We start from the raw sequence: 17,189 nt of genomic DNA, 5'->3' as shown, positions 1-17,189 counted from the left end.
ATGGAAGTGTTTGCTTGGTGGAGGTAAATATTATACTTGAATGTTTACATTGAGGAAACTTAAACTTTTTATTTTAAATTCCATCAGGACTTGTGTGGGAGAAGACAAATAGGTCACTAGTGGTCTGTAATTACTACCTTTCTATCTGAGGTTGAGGTTCTTAGTCTGGGTGTGGTGGCCACATTGTCTGTTCCCTATGGATAGATATGAGGGTTGGGGAAAGAGGGGCTGTTTCCTGTCTAGATGGGAGGGGTTACAAGCATGGTCCTGATATGGAAAAGGTTCAGAACCACAGATTTAAGTAATCTTTGGTTAAATCTTGAATAGATAGCTAGTGAAATGAGTTTGTTTCTATAATTGGGTTGGTTTCATTTCTTACAGATTAAATAAAGATGCTCTACCTTGTCTGAAGTGCTACAGATAATGTGTTCCACTAGAGAAGAAAGTTTGTAGCCAAAAAAATCAGGGTAATTAGTATGCACACCCAATATTCAAGCTGCCAAAGCCCAAATGAGGGCTGCTGCAGGAAAAGTGGAAGGAGGTGGTGGGGAGGAGAGGATAACTTGAGAAAATATAGAATCCAGTTCCTTTAATAATGCTCTTACTTCAGTTTTCTTTCAGCATTTGTGATGTCAGTAATGGTAACAGGTGGGGCTAATGGAGATAAATATGCTAAAATGAGCATCAAACAAGATGCATTCGGAAGTGCATCTGAGAATTCCCAGGAACCCATGTGCTTTCTTATTTTAATAAAAAGCCAAATGCTAATAGTGAAGGCACTTTCAGATTTGGGGATGGCGGTGTAGTTAGCTGGTCATCCAAAAGTACATCTGGCTACTTCTAGTTGAACATCCCATACAGTGGTTAATTTAGCTGGACAAATTACAAAAAGTGAGATTATCACTTCAACAGATCTGAGTCTGAGTGCTTAAGTGACTTCTACCAGTTCACTGTTGTGACTTTCTTTAAAACATCATCAGCGAACATATATTTCTTGAATGGTTCTTATTCCCAAACTGGGTCTCTTTTAAGGTCAGCTGCCATTATAGATTTTCCCTTTTAGTGAGAGAATGGTATGGTAGATCTCAAATCAATGAAGGCTACACTCAGAAAGACCTCAAGGCTTCTGGAATATGCTGCTCAAACAGTTTCACTTCTCTTTCTACTGCCTGTCCCTCCCTTCTCATATTTATCTCCAGACTTCTTCTCCTTGTCCAGATCTATTCGGCCCCCACAATCTTAAAAGAGCTAGAAGAACTATTCCAGGGATTGGCAACCTTTGGCACGCGGCCCGTCAGGGTAAGCACCTGGCAGGCTGGGCCGGTTTGTTTACCTGCCGCGTCCGCAGGCTTGGCTGATCGCACCTCCCACTGGCCAGGGGTTCGCCGCTCCAAACCAATGGGGTCTGCGGGAAGCGGCGGCCAGCACATCCCTCACCCCGCACTGCTTCCCGCAGCCCCCATTGGCGTGGGACAGCAAACTGCAGCCAGTGGGAGCCGCAATCGGTGCTTACTCTGGCGGGCCGTGGGCCAAAGGTTGCCAATCCCTGGAATAGAAGATTGTTGGGGGCAGAATAGATCTGGACAAGGAGAAGAAAGGCCGCATACCAAAAGTTGCCGATCCCTGTTCTATTCATGTACTTTTTGAAACATTGCACTTTTAGAGAGAGGTAAGGGATTGACTGTGTGTACACAAATTTGCAGAGGGACAATAGGTTGAGGTCTGTTATTTCTCACCGCTATATATTATTTATGCATGTATTTATTTATGTAAAAACATTTTTGCTGTTAACAAGCATGTTATCTCTGAAGACACAAATCCAGAGTTTGAAAACTTCAAAACTAAGCATCTCTGATGGTATCTTCTAGACTGACCACTGAGTCCCATTGGGTATATAGAAAGAGTAACCTAAATAATCTCTATACAGAAGCCCCTGGATCCACATAAAATTGGGTCCCTAATCCATGAACTATTGGAACTCATTTACAAAACTTTTCTTAAACATTACATTAATATATTGTCTCATACTATAGAATTAGAATTTATAATCCCTATTGCATGATGAGATATCTTTGAGCTATAATGTATCTTAATATAAACTATTTTTACATAGGTTTTTTCCTCAAAAAGCATTTTATAAAAAAAATTCAATTTAAATAAAAAATCAATGATTTAAAAAAAATTTTTTTTTTAAACTGGATTTTTTTTTATCCACCCTGGTAAAATCCTGTCTAAAATATAAAAAGCTAATACATTTTGGGGCCTGGTTACAGTATGATGATTCTCTCTGATGTTGGTGAAGCAGTGTTTGGCTTTGCAGTGTAGAATGGACTGAATTATGGCCCAGCCTTGGACTTTGCAGCACTGTAGCACAACTTGGGAGCATGATTAAGATGGTTAGAGTCCTGTCTGTGCTGTAAAATCCGTATTAGGCACTACCTTGTGGTAGTATCTTTTTGTAGTGTAGCGTGGACCCTAAATCAAATTACACTTAATATTCTTCTAGCTCTTTTAAGGGTGTAAAGTCAAGCACTCAAAAAGAAAAATGCCCAAATTAAGGTTGCCGATGCAAATACAAGTAAGACTAGGTTTTATTTTAAACTGCCTCCTGTAAACCAGACAACTGCTTACAAAGATTAATGTCCCTGATGATTTGACCCTGCAGGCATCAATATGTTTACAGCCTAATGCATAAGTTATGAAGTCATGGTAATAAAAGGCAAGAGATGATTCAGAATCAGAATAGTCTCTTCTATCAAAGGATAGTTATCTACTGAATTCTGAGCTATTTTTGGACTGGTAAAGAGATGGATGGTAGCGAATATATTTTCCTTGATTGCTCTCTTTCCCCCACTGAGATCACTCTGCTAGAAAGAGCAGGTGGAAAGGAAGTAGGAATCTTTTAAATTTTTGATGAGAGTGTTCAACCATTAAGGAATCCCCTTTTGTGTTTTTAAATTGGACTCCAACCAAGATGTCATGGAGTTGCTGTCCTTATTTAAATCATGCTTTCTAAGGTTTGTAACATTGCATAAACATTTTATTGCAATTAGGCTTTGTGCATGTGATTGCCTAACCCATTCGTAATATAACCAAAGGTAAGGTGACATGACAGATGACACAACAGCCAGCAGAAAGGGGCAGTAAAGCCTTCTCCACTCGCCTGCCATGCCATTACCAGTTGGCATGCAGATTAGGAGATTGTTGAACTGGCAGTGCTCTTCCACTGAGTTCTGTGTAACTCATATATGCCAAAGGGGCACAGAGTTCAGCTTTGCATCACTTTTGATCCTTGGCAGATCAGTTATTCCAAAATTAGCTGCATAGAATATGCATATCAGAAGTATGCTGGACAAAAATGCAGCTCTTGGTCCAGCTGAGAAATTGCATGCCTTTGCCAATAGGACCTAGTCAATGAACATATTTAAAATCTGATATTTTTTTAAGCATAATTACTAGAATTTCCTGTCTCCTATTTTTCACTCTAGGTCTGTTATCATGAAGTTTTCCTAACATTCTGCTGCTGTTAGTTTACTTATGTTACATTATATGTCTCCTTTCAGTATTTAAACTAAGTACTGACTCTCAAATATTCTTTCTGTCTTTGAGTTTTCCTAGCTGTCCTTACAGAAAAAAGTGTTCCTTTAGCATTTGAATAAAAGTAATTTCTCATTCTAGATCTTAGTGAATCTCCACATTGTACAAGTACTGCACAATCTGTAATCTGCAGTTCTTAGACAGGTACTGCAGGAGCTATTGCAGGTCAGACTTCATATGCATTGTTGGAGATGCACATGGAAAATTTATCCACATTGACTAGTTCTAGGTCATGCCATCAGTCCTTTGCTCTCCTGAGTACGATGCTTATATACTTAAAAAAAAAAAAAAAAAAGGAATCTTGGCTATTGAGCTTCTGATGTAATCTTTCTTTCATTACTGAAACCTATGACTTTATCTGAAGAACAATGCTGTAGAAGAAAATAAATTACAAAAATTTATAGCTCAGTTTATGTTGGTGACAGCAAGTAAATGTTACCCTGAAATGGCAAAGCTTCCCAGACTGTCCTGTAGTGTAACATCCCTTGTCCTCTGGTGTATCATGGAATTATATTGAGACTTTGTGGTGAATCTTGTGACAGATTTCACAGTAATTCTCCACTTGCTCAGTGCTACCACTACAATAGAACAATGTTTTGATTTGTTTTTTCCATGGTGCATTTCACTCCCTAGCAGTTTACAAAGCAGTCAGTAGCTTACCAGTGATTGTAAGCTACTGGTAGCTTTACAGCCATGGCCATAAGAACCTGCCTTATTTAGAGGGAGAATATTTCATAGAATCATAGAATATCAGGATTGGAAGGGACCTCAGGAGATCTTCTAGTCCAACCCCCTGCTCAAAGCAGGACAAATACCCAGACTTTTTTTTTTTTTTTTTAACCCTAGGTCCCTAAATGGCCCCCTCAAGGATTGAACTCACAACCCTGGGTTTAGCAGGCCAATGCTCAAACCACTGAGCTATCCCTCCCCCCAAATGTGATAACTACTACACTACAGAAACCATAAGCATTTCCATTTGCTTGTTCTCAGTAAGTAGTGTCTGAGGCTGAGCCCCTTTTGTCTAGTGCACCAGGGCTATTCTATAACTTGCAAAAGGGCCTTAGTTCTTTACCTTGCACTTGAAGAGCTACCAGGTGGATTGGAGACCTCAGTTAAGAGAGTGGGAGAGGCATTTATTTATCTCTTTTGTTCTACAGCATCAGCATCATACGTCAGCCCAAATTTTACAAGACTTAGTGCTGCCAACTGTGCCTTAATGACACTTGCAAAGTCCAAGCAAGACTGTTCTTCTTTCTGAATTGTTTTGGGGGTTCTCAAAATGTGAGAAGGGTGCATTCAGCTTTAAAAGCCGTAGGCAGCTAGAAAATCTGAACGAGGGCAATTTTCAGATGTAAACAGATGTCAAGATCAGTAAACTTTGACCTATTTTTCTCCCTTAGCTGTTGAGAGAGAGATTTTCTTTTGGGGGGTGTCTTCTTAATAATAAGTTATTCTTTTTTTCTCTAGCACCTACCTCCTGAATATCTGTCTTTATGCACAATGCTACAAAAAAACCCCAGTGTATACATGCTATGGAGGGAAACCGAGTAAGGAAACTTTCTGGCTTCAGAAGCCTCTTGTATAAGCAGTGAAATCTGTACATTCTATCTCTATTTGCTTGGTTTTGTACGCTTATGGCAAACGTTGACAGAATTGCCAAACAGCATGAGTTTTCCAGATAAGTTTCTAGTCTTTCCTTCCATTATGGAAAGTATTCTGTTTAGTGTGCATTCCATTTTTTGAATAATCCCTGGGGTGCAGATGGATTTCACCTCTACTTGTAGCTTCTTCTTGGAATTCTTTCCTTATCAGATATGGCTTACTGAACGTACTGCCTGAAACTTGCTGATGCTGTTTGGTGTTGCGTAGATAGTAATGAATTAGTGAAAATGCAAAGCGCAGAGTTACGTATAAAAGTTGATAGACTTGCATGGCATTTCTAATCATGCAGCTAGTCCCGTAGTAATAAGGCATTTTCAGAGTACGCTTTGTATAGGGAGGTTTCCTATGACTTCTCTCACTTCTAAATCCTTCCAGGGTTCCATCCTTTTGCTGGGGGAGCCCTCTGCAAACCCCAGATATCTTGTGTGGTAGAAAGTAGTTCATTATTTCTTCATTTGTGGTCTAACGCTAAACTGCTTTATATTCATGGCAGAATATTTTCACTTGCATGACTGTGTAGAATGCCAGTGGGAGATGTTAATCTGTATTTAGCTGAAGTGTGTGCTGCAGCGACTTCTGTGCTATGCCGCTTCCGATAGCAGGACCCAAATACATCTCACGGAGTTCTAAAAAGTCGTTTGTAGTATGGAGCAACAGTCTGTAGAGATTACAGATCTGGTTACATTGTATTGGGCCCTGTAATCTCACAGTCAGCGCTCTTCTACTGAAGACGAAGGGAGCTGATATCTACTTAATATAAAAGTTAAGTGTAGCTTTAGGGCTCCTGGCAAATTACCAAAATGGTCCTTGGATGGACACTGTTTATGCCTAGCTTAAATGTGCATGTAGAATGTTAGACCTTGTTTATACACCGTTGTAATGGATTATCTCAATTGCTCTGGAGGAACCAGTACTAGAACAGCAAGAGAAGCTTTTCCTGTCCATACTTCAACTGCCTGTGGCCTGAGTAACATGAATACAGAATTCCTCCTAAATCTACAGAAACGCTTGTTATAATATTAGCTTTCCAGTGTACATTTATTGTTCACTTAAATTTTATTTTACCGCAGTTCATCAATTACCTATTGAGTAGCAGAGAAGAGAGAACCTTGGAACAAGAATAAAAGGATGTAGTCCAAACTGTCTGACAAGGGACTGAAAAATTTCATCTAATCAGTGTGCATGGAAAGCTTAATGGAATAAGCATCTCATTCCTCCTCTCCCTTCTAATGGCTTATAACTACCAAAGGCTTGTTTACTTACGCCTCTTTCTGAAATGGATTGTGTTTGGGGTGGGAAAAGAGTGTGGGAATGTGTGGGGTGGAGCAGTCTATTTTATCAGTGTGTAGATGTCAGTAACACTGTCTGCCCTCCCTGCTTGCTGCTGTTGCTGATCCCTGGTGCCCAGAGAGAATTCAACATAAATATGACAGGTTTTGCTGAATAATCTAGCTGGCCAGCTGTTTTTTCTAAAATTTTCAGTATACAAAATAGACTTGCTTTAAATCTGCACTATTTTCAGTGGGTCACTTCCAAAATATGCTTTGGAGGACAACTTAAAACAAAGTCAAATGCACTGATGTAGTAATGCTGGTAAATAACAGGGAAATTTATGTCACAGAAGGGGCTCCAATGGTTTTGGTACTGAATTACAACTATGCATCTTTTACAAAAGGTACAGAAGGACTTCCCTTGTAACATATCTAGTTACTCAGTGCTGTGAGTTTCTCAATTAGTGAAATAATTTTGTCATTCTGTATGTGTAAAATGAAAATCCGTATCAGAATTTAACAGGGATTGTGAGAATCTGCTGCTTTCAGATGCAGTGATCTAGCTACCGCCAGAAAGTAGGTCACTTATATCTCAGGGAATTCCCTGCCTCTGAAGTTCAGAATAGGTGGAAGAAAAGGTCAGAGTAGAGTTCATGGAGGAGAGGTATATAGGACAGAAACTTGCTATTTTTTTCTGTAGTTGCTGTTTGATCAGTTTTCTGTTTTAATGAGAAGGCTGAGAATGAACAGGGGAAAGGCTTCTATTGGACATTTAACTTCTATAAACCAAACAGTTCAAGCAGCTAGAAAAGGACCACCATAATTCAGTCTGCTTTTCCATAGCTCCCTGGTGCCGTTTCATCGCTTTCCAGTTCCGAAAGGTGATGTGTGTTTGCTGTATATGGTTCCCCTGATGCAGCCTCCTATAATCCAGTTTGACACTCTAGAAAACCCATCTTAAAATGCTTATCCTGGTAGTCTGTCTCCCAAGAACAGCTCTTCCTTGAGAGGGTGTGCTGTGCTATGAAAACTATAACACACCTTCAGGCCAACAAAATTAGCAAGCGCTCTGTGTGTTGTGCTTTCTTTCTATAAAAGTCTTGTTAATACCTGGTTGCTGTAAATGATGATGTCTTATCTAATCCTTTGTCTGTTTTCTGCAACTCACTTGCTTTGTTCTTTATAACATCTGTTATTTTCTGCTGGTCTATCACTGCATTTCTGCTGCCCCTCCCTCTAGCTGGGTTTGTCAAGTCGCCCATGTCAGAAACTAAACTCACAGGGGATGCCTTTGAGCTGTACTGTGACGTGGTTGGGAAACCCACTCCAGAGATCCAGTGGTGGTATGCTGAAGTCAACCGGGCTGAGTCTTTCAAACAGCTGTGGGATGGTGCTCGGAAGCGCCGTGTCACCATTAACACCGCCTACGGGGCGAACGGCGTGAGTGTGCTGAGAATAACCCGCCTTACATTGGAAGACTCTGGGACTTACGAGTGCAGGGCCAGCAACGATCCCAGGAGGAATGACTTGAGGCAAAATCCCTCCATAACGTGGATTCGAGCCCAGGCTACGATAAGCGTCCTTCAGAGTGAGTTCAGCACCCTACAGTAGTAGCACTGTAGTAACTAGAGGCAGTCCAGTGACCCTTCTCCCTCTCCCATGACCCTTGATATTACCACCCTTTGTCTTGTTTGTTGAACCCAAGATTGTTCCTCCAGTTGTAGTGCTTGAGTGTGTGTCTGCCACCTTTTTTTCTTTTTCTTGTCTCTCTCTCTTCCATAGGATCAAAGGACTTGGGAAAATCTATGGAACTATCCTATAGCTCTTGTGTGAAAACAAGCTCAGTGTTGGATTTTTTTTTTTTCTTCCACTACCCTTTACTTTTATAGTAGATTTCCTGCATCCTATCGCTGGCTTCTTCATGAGTGCCTTTCTATTTTGATTTTTATTCTTTCTTGATCTAACCACTTCTATTTCTTCTTTTTTTCTTGGAATCTCTGAATACCTTCCTTACTTACATGGTTTTGAGTTCATAAGTTTCTGTACAAATCCTTCCCATTTTGATTTTGTTGTTACATGTGACCTTTAAAGCCTGGATTTTTCCATAAAGTCATGGAGCTTCTTTTCTAAACAGTATGTGTCCTAACAGATTCTCTGATGCAGCAGCACATTACTGATACAGCTGTTCTTACATGGTGGTGTAAAAGCGAATGCCACTATCAACTTAATGTACACTAGCTTTAGCCAAATGACCCCCCCACTGAGAATGTAACATCCCTTTTTAAAAACTTATACTGGAAACATCTCAATTGATGTTTGTTCCATTTATTGTCCTAGATTTTGTACACACTTTCTGCTGTCTTTATTAGGTTCCACACAAGTTTCGCTTCTGGTATTTTCAGAACCATTTTAACACAATCCTATTTTTATGGACATTGAATAGAAAGAATACTGTTTGCTTTCTCTTAGATGTAGTGATTGATATACAGCTTGCATCTACACAGATTCAAAATGAAATACATGCAGAGTGACTTGACTGTACAAATGTGAAGAGCAGAAGGTAAAGGAGAGGTTTTTTTGATTTGTTAGTATAAATGTCTCACTGTTTTAGGGCTGTGTGACTAGTAGAGGATGGATGTTATCTTTAACACTACTCTGAGAGTTTGTATACATAAACCAGGATAGCGCAGAAATGTAATTTCTCGCTGCATATATTGTGCTTCATATTGCATAATTCAAGCTCTCCGATGGTGTAGTGACATCTGTTTAATCGATGTAGTGGAATCTGAATGAACCCTGTGCCAGATGTAGACCTGGTAGCTAGTGCGCAGTTCAGCTTGGCACCCCACCTATCTGAAAGTATTACAGAATAGTGCTGCAATATGAAAATGATTATGGACGAAAACAATCGACTTGCTTCAGTCAGTACTGATGGATCAGAGAACCTGCCTCCGGAAAATGGAAAGAACATGAATGTATGTGGAAAAATAAACAGAATTAACCCAATGACATGGATTTGTTTAAAACCTAAAAAACATTGGGTTGTTTGACTTAATAAACCTGTTCAGTTTCCAGTCCTAGGACTTGACCCCTCCCTAGCCCTTAGAGGTCACAGTGGACTCAGACCTGTCAGCAGCAAGAGTCTTCAGATTTCAGGGACTGGTGTTATCTCAAGACAAAGCTGAATTGTCCTGCAGCAAGTTTAACTTCTGGAAGTCTGGTTCCTGTCTCAGATACAGTGTAGTTGTAGCTGGTAATGTAGTGTAGTCAGTCCCAGGATATGAGAGAGACAAGGTGGGTGAAGTAATATCTTTTATTGGAACAACTTCTATTGGTGAGAGACAAGCTTTCGAGTGACACAGGGCACTTCTTCATGTCACCCATAGAAGTTGGTCCAATAATAGATACTATGCACCTTGTTTCTCCTGTTTCATTTGATCACCTGCTTCTGCTGCCCATGAAAGTCTGTTGTATTTCCCAGCTCTATTCCTTGCCTACCCAGTCTCCTTTTAGTATCTTTTGGGGGAGGGGGAAGAACCTTTTTGAATGAAAAGCTAATTATTAAGTTCTCGAAGCATATATTTGATAAGGTCCTTATGAAATGTCTCAAATTGTGTTTCCTATCTCCCTCAAATAGGTCATTTGTAACTGAATGTACTTTTTCGGATGGAGGTTCTAAGCTTCCATCTCCTTCCCCAGTTAAAGACCTGTCTTGTCTCTTGCATGCCTGCAGTTCAATTATCCAATGTTTCCTAATTTTGAATTATCAGAGGGGTAGCCGTGTTAGTCTGGTTCTGTAGAAGCAGCAAAGAATCCTGTGGCACCTTATAGACTAACAGACGTTTTGCAGCATGAGCTTTCATGGGTGAATACCCACTTCTTCGGATGCAAGTAGTGGAAATTTCCAGGGGCAGGTATATATAAGCAAGCAAGAAGCAAGCTAGAGATAACGAGGTTAGATCAATCAGGGAGGATGAGGCCCTGTTCTAGCATTTGAGGTGTGAAAACCAAGGGAGGAGAAACTGGTTCTGTAATTGGCAAGCCATTCACAGTCTTTGTTTAATCCTGAGCTGATGGTGTCAAATTTGCAGATGAACTGGAGCTCAGCAGTTGCTCTTTGAAGTCTGGTCCTAAAGTTTTTTTGCTGCAGGATGGCCACCTTAAGATCTGCTATTGTGTGGCCAGGGAGGTTGAAGTGTTCTCCTACAGGTTTTTGTATATTGCCATTCCTAATGTCTGATTTGTGTCCATTTATCCTTTTCCTTAGAGACTGTCCAGTTTGGCCGAGGTACATATCAGAGGGGCATTGCTGGCATATGATGGCATATATTACATTGGTGGACGTGCAGGTGAATGAACCAGTGATGGTGTAGGATGTTAGTGTAGAGAGCCTCTACATCCGTGGTGGCTAGGATGGTGTTTTCTGGAAGGTCACCAATGCATTGTAGTTTCCTCAGGAAATCAGTGGTGTCACGGAGATAGCTGGTAGTGCTACACAAACATCCCACACATTGATGGAATACAAGCTGTCAGGAACAGTATCCCTGATGATGCCACAGCACAACTGGTTGCTGAGCTCTGTGCCTTTATCCTCACACACAACTATTTCAAATTTAATGACAATATATATCTCCAGATCAGTGGCACCGCTATGGGCACCCGCATGGCCCACAATATGCAAATATTTTTATGGCCGACCTGGAACAACGCTTCCTCAGCTCCCGTCCACTCACGCCCCTTCTCTACCTACGCTACATTGATGACATCTTCATCATCTGGACCCATGGGAAGGAGACTCTGGAAAAATTCCACCACGATTTCAACAGCTTCCACCCCTCCATCAGCCTCAGCCTGGACCAATCTACACGGGAGGTCCACTTCCTAGACACCACGGTGCAAATAAGTGATGGTCACATTAACACCACCCTATACCGAAAACCTACCAACCGCTATGCCTACCTTCATGCCTCCAGCTTCCATCCCGGACACACCACAAGATCCATTGTCTACAGCCAAGCACTGAGGAACAACCATATCTGCTCTAACCCCGCAGACAGAGACCAACACCTAGAAAATCTCCACCAAGCATTCTCAAGACTACAGTACCCACACGAGGAAATAAGGAAACAGATCAGCAGAGCCAGACGTGTACCCAGAAGCCTCCTACTGCAAGACAAACCCAAGAAAGAAACCAACAGGACTCCACTGGCCATCACATACAGTCCCCAGCTAAAACCCCTCCAACGCATCATCAGGGATCTACAACCCATCCTGGACAATGATCCCACACTTTCACAGGCCTTGGGTGGTAGGCCAGTCCTCACCCACAGACAACCTGCCAACCTGAAGCATATTCTCACCAGCAACTGCACACCGCACCATAGTAACTCTAGCTCAGGAACCAATCCATGCAACAAACCTCGATGCCAACTCTGCCCACATATCTACACCAGCAACACCATCACAGGACCTAACCAGATCAGCCACACCATCACTGGTTCATTCACCTGCACGTCCACCAATGTAATATATGCCATCATATGCCAGCAATGCCCCTCTGATATGTACCTCGGCCAAATTGGACAGTCTCTAAGGAAAAGGATAAATGGACACAAATCAGACATTAGGAATGGCAATATACAAAAACCTGTAGGAGAACACTTCAACCTCCCTGGCCACACAATAGCAGATCTTAAGGTGGCCATCCTGCAGCAAAAAAACTTTAGGACCAGACTTCAAAGAGCAACTGCTGAGCTCCAGTTCATCTGCAAATTTGACACCATCAGCTCAGGATTAAACAAAGACTGTGAATGGCTTGCCAGTTACAGAACCAGTTTCTCCTCCCTTGGTTTTCACACCTCAACTGCTAGAACAGGGCCTCATCCTCACTGATTGATCTAACCTCGTTATCTCTAGCTTGCTTCTTGCTTGCTTATATATACCTGCCCCTGGAAATTTCCACTACTTGCAGCCGAAGAAGTGGGTATTCACCCATGAAAGCTCATGCTGCAAAACGTCTGTTAGTCTATAAGGTGCCACAGGATTCTTTGCTGCTTCTAATTTTGATTTGTGTATTATGACTATATTGCCAAGTGCCTTGTGTTCAGGACACACTTTTGTTTTTGTTTGTTTCATATTGGTGAGAAAAACACTGTACTCAAACACTTAAACAACTGTATTGTGCCCACAAGGGAGGCTTGAACTGCTGTAGTTTGTGGGAAGCAGAGCTCTTAAGGTTTAATCTCTATGTAATTGCACATTGGAAATGGAGCTGAAGGGAGAGCTAGCTAAAGAAGCTCAGTCTGTACCTGGAAGGCAGGAGTACAAGTCTGAAGTATCCCATAGTTTAAGCTTGCAAAGGCAGAATACAGTAGTGCACTGAGTAGAAACTATCCTGTAATTTTCCTTTAGGAGAGATGCATCTTACAGCTTAACTAATTTGTATTTGAAATGAAGGCTTCTGATTAAAATGGTGTTGGAGTCTTTGGCTAATGGTTGCCACTCTTCCACTGATCTCATGACACCATCTTGGGTATTCAAAAATAGACACAATAAACTAGTAGAGCCTGCTTTAATTGTGGTGGCTAAAACAAAATGTCATTGTTAATATCAAAACAGAATGTAGTGAAAAGCAGCACTGAATACTGATTTGAAAAGTTAAACAGGAGAACTGGAAGTTGGTTTCCAACTAAACCAGGGGTGGGCAAACTACGGCCCGTGGGCTGGATCTGGCCCCTCAGGGCTTTGGATTCGGCCTGTGGTGCCACCGGCACCACGTCCCTGCAGCCCCTGGGGGGGGGGGGGGGGCAGGGGGCAGAGGGCTCCATGCGTTGCCCTTGCCTCCAGGCACCGCCCCTTACAGTTCCCATTGGCTGGGAACAGGGAACCATGGCCAATGGGAGCTTTGGGGGAGGTACCTCTGCCCCACCTCCCCCAGGGGTCGCAGCGCTTCCTGAAGCGGCATGGGGCCAGAGACAGGGCAGGTGTGCAGGGAGCCTGCCCTGGCCCCAGTGCATACCGCTGCCACTCCGGAGCCACTTGAGGTAAGCGTGGTCAGAGCCCGAACCCCTCCTGCACCCCGCCCCCAAACTCCCTGCCCTAAACCCCCTGCCTGCACCTCGCACCCCTCCTGCCCCCTAACCCCCTGCCCTGAGCCCCCTCGTACACCCGCACCCCTCCTGCACCCCTGCCCTGAGCCCCCTCCCGCAGTCCGCACCGCTCCTGCACCCCAGCCCCCTGCCCTGTGCCCCCTCCTGCAGTCCGCACCCCTCCTGTACCCCAGTCCCTTGCCCTGAGCCCCTTCCTGCACACTGCACTCCCTATGGCACCCCAACCCCCTGCCCTGCATACTATTTCCCCTCCCAGATGTGGCCCTCGGCCCAAAAAGTTTGCCCACCCCTGAACTAGACACTAAGGCTCCCATACTGTCCTTCCACAAGATTATGGATTCCAGTTGGATGCACTTATTTGAAAACCACAGCTCATATACAATTGACACCTCATACGTGAGGTATGGGAAGGATTTTCCTCGTGAGAATCTTCAGGATGTTCCTTTTTGGAGTGGGACAGCTTTTTTGTGTGTGCACACCTTACCCAGTACCCCTTCCACAATGCATTATCTCCTCAGAACTAAAGAGCAATGCCTGCTTGCTTTTCTGCTTTCTTACAGATTGATGAAACATTAGTATCTTCTGCTAACATTTTAAAACTTCAAGTGGTCAGCCATCAGGGAACTCTTAAGTTACATTCTCAATCTTTAACTCTTCTTGCTTCAAACTTCTGTGTTTAGTAATTTCCATATATTCCCAGGATAGGTTTGAAAGCACCCAACAAGTCCTGTAAAAAGCCTTGTTGTTCACTTAGTTCCCATTATTTCATTCAGCTCCACCTATAAATATCATAAACATTACTATGTAACTGACAGGTGGGTAAGAATAGGTCTAAACTGGCCGCGATAGCCATTAAAGTCCCAATTAGCTCCAGGTCATCAACATACAGTTTGAAAAGCAGACCTAAAATGGTCCATTATTGGCTGAATATGAAAAACATTTGGAAAATAAAGCAATTCCCAAAGCACTTCTGGATAAGTCTCTATTACACAAATTTTCTAGTTCTGTAGACTAGATTAAAACTGTTTTCCATTACTTGCTTTTTGGAGGTATGATGCTTGTAACAGTCTCCAATGGTAGCATATATGCTTTCCATTCCAGAGTCACTGCAGTTTTCGCTCTCCTCTAACCACCACCATAGTGTGTCCATGGCTTCAGTCCAGTGTACTGCAGACAGCATCAGACTGCCTCTACTGTTGACTCTGTTTAAAAATATCCAGTTCACTATTACAGTGGCCAGTATACTTGTTTTACCAATTTCCTCTTTTGACAGAAAAATGCTATTTATAATTCATTGACATAAATAAAATGGAAGATATTTATTTTCATATTGAATGAAAATCTGTAAAACAGAAGCAAATGTCAGTCAATTCCAGTAAAGCTGATGTCTGTTTACAAAATTCCCAGAAATTGAGTTAATGTTGCTTCAAAGGGGTATTTCTGTCAAAGTATTTTGATAGTTGACAATAATTTTTGTTTAGGTGAACAAATCTTGTGTGCTTGCTCATTGGGGATGATATTGGGGTATGAAATAAAAGAAGAGAATAGTGGTGGAGTGGTAAACAAATGATTTTTTTCCATCTAGGACCTGATCTTGTGGTCCTTGCACAGGTTCAATTCCTATTGCCAGACATAGTGGGGCAGAGTTGCAGCTGATGGGCAGTAATAAAGTTTCTACAAGAAAGGACAGAAGGAACTCCAGCATTTTGATAGCTGCAATATTGTATCTGGGATGGGGTGATTAATATTGGGACTGCTAAGTAACTGAAAGAGGGAGTTTGCTTAGCCAACCTAGTAGAATTAGAAAGGAAAAGATATACACATATCAAGTGGTGATGTAAGGGGCTTATTGGTCATCAGTAGTAAGATTTCTCACTTTGCCTCACTGGGCAGCAGCAAGAAGGGCAAGTACTATATTATCGTAGAGATTAATGTTACCTTATGAATAATAATAATACAACCTTCATGGTGCCTTGTTTTTTTCCTGATTCAATTTAATAATTTGCTTTAATAATTTGCTTTCCAAGTGCTTTACAGATGAGGCTTAAGAAGACTGTATGGTGTGACTTAATCTATACTCCAAATGTGTTTAAAATAGCTGTCAGCAAGGTATATGGAACCAACTGGAATAAATATTCTTCTTTGACTTTCAGACATCATTATGAAATGTTAATTAGGAATTATATGAATATGTTCGTATAAACCACACCCACACCTGGCAACCCATCTGCAGTTTCCTCACCTACTGTTTGGAATGCAAAGGAAGTTCTTGTATTCTGAGATATTAGCATTTTTCCAAGCCTAACCACCAAAAGTTCTCTCATCTTTTAAACCTCATGCTTAATAATTTTTTAGTTTGAAGGTAGATAAGATCTTTTCTTAGTCTCAGTAGAAAAATGCCTTGCTTTGCAGTTTGGGAAAAGCATAGCTCCAGTGGCCAGCTTTCAAAATTTGGTGGTTGTGGATATTAGCTCTTAATTGTGCATAATGCTGCTTTCAAATTTAAGGAGAAAATTCATAATGTCCAAGTTCCCAATGCTAATTTCTGCAAGGCCTCATATATATGGTTGGACTTGTACAATTTATTAGTTCTCACACTGCCACTCAGGATTGAAATGTGAGATATTCAAAGCTTCAGAAAATAACTAAAAACATGTCAGCAAAGTATGTAACTCTTACGTTTACCACTGGGACTCAATGTTGCAAGCAAATTCTATTCAAGTGAACAAGAAAATGTTTCCTATTAAATAAAACTAAGGCCATTCCCAGTCAAACTCTATTGAGTAAAGGTAGGAAATATATTCTTCCCCCTTTTATTTAAAAAAACAACAACCTTTTCACCCTCCAACTACTATACAAGTGGGAGATTCTCCCCTCAACTACAAATGCTATTTCCAGTATAGGCCACAAAGTACCAACTCACTCTCTTTGTTGACTGCCCTTCCACCCAGTCATGCAGTCCGTTCTCAGCCAACTTGTGTCAACTAGTGAGGTCAACAGAAAACAATTTTCCCTTTTTCTCTATGGCCAGAGATTCTGCATCCCCCCCCCCCCATCTTCACCTCCTCTCCTCCCTCCCCCCACCAAACAGGAGCCAGAGATTCCCCTTTCCTCTCCAGTTCTTGGTACATGCTGGAAAGATGGATGTGGATTATACTGTGCAACTAACTTGCATACTGTTGTAATTCATATGATTCAGTATGATTGGGCAACAAAATGGCAAATGAAATTTAATGTGGATAAATGTAAAGTAATGCACATTGGAAAAAATAACCCCAACTATACATACAATATGATGGGGGCTAATTTAGCTACAACGAGTCAGGAAAAAGATCGTGGAGTCATCGTGGATAGTTCTCTGAAGATGTCCACGCAGTGTGCAGAGGCGGTCAAAAAAGCAAACAGGATGTTAGGAATCATTAAAAAGGGGATAGAGAATAAGACGGAGAATATAGTATTGCCCTTATATAAATCCATGGTACGCCCACATCTTGAATACTGTGTACAGATGTGGTTTCCTCACCTCAAAAAAGATATTCTAGCACTAGAA

General features: G+C 41.7%; 2 protein-coding genes across 4 annotated transcripts in view; one reads left to right on the top strand and one right to left on the bottom strand.

Annotated features, from left to right (window-relative positions):
- Nucleotides 1-17,189, bottom strand: part of REC114 (REC114 meiotic recombination protein) — a 175,267-nt gene that overhangs the window by 19,097 nt on the left and 138,981 nt on the right. Inside the window, exon 8 of one of the 2 annotated variants that reach the window (XR_005585464.1) lies at nucleotides 14,809-14,841. The exons of the other annotated variant lie outside the window; for it this stretch is intronic. The gene's annotated coding sequence lies outside the window, so the exon portion shown is untranslated. Of the gene's footprint in view, nucleotides 1-14,808; nucleotides 14,842-17,189 lie in introns of those variants that run through there. 2 annotated transcript variants of the gene reach the window in all.
- Nucleotides 1-17,189, top strand: part of NPTN (neuroplastin) — a 94,443-nt gene that overhangs the window by 37,388 nt on the left and 39,866 nt on the right. The window lies entirely within an intron of this gene.

Source organism: Mauremys reevesii, linkage group 10 (assembly GCF_016161935.1).
Source record: "Mauremys reevesii isolate NIE-2019 linkage group 10, ASM1616193v1, whole genome shotgun sequence".
Lineage (NCBI taxonomy): Eukaryota > Metazoa > Chordata > Testudines > Geoemydidae > Mauremys > Mauremys reevesii.
This window is presented reverse-complemented; position numbering and strand designations above follow the sequence as displayed.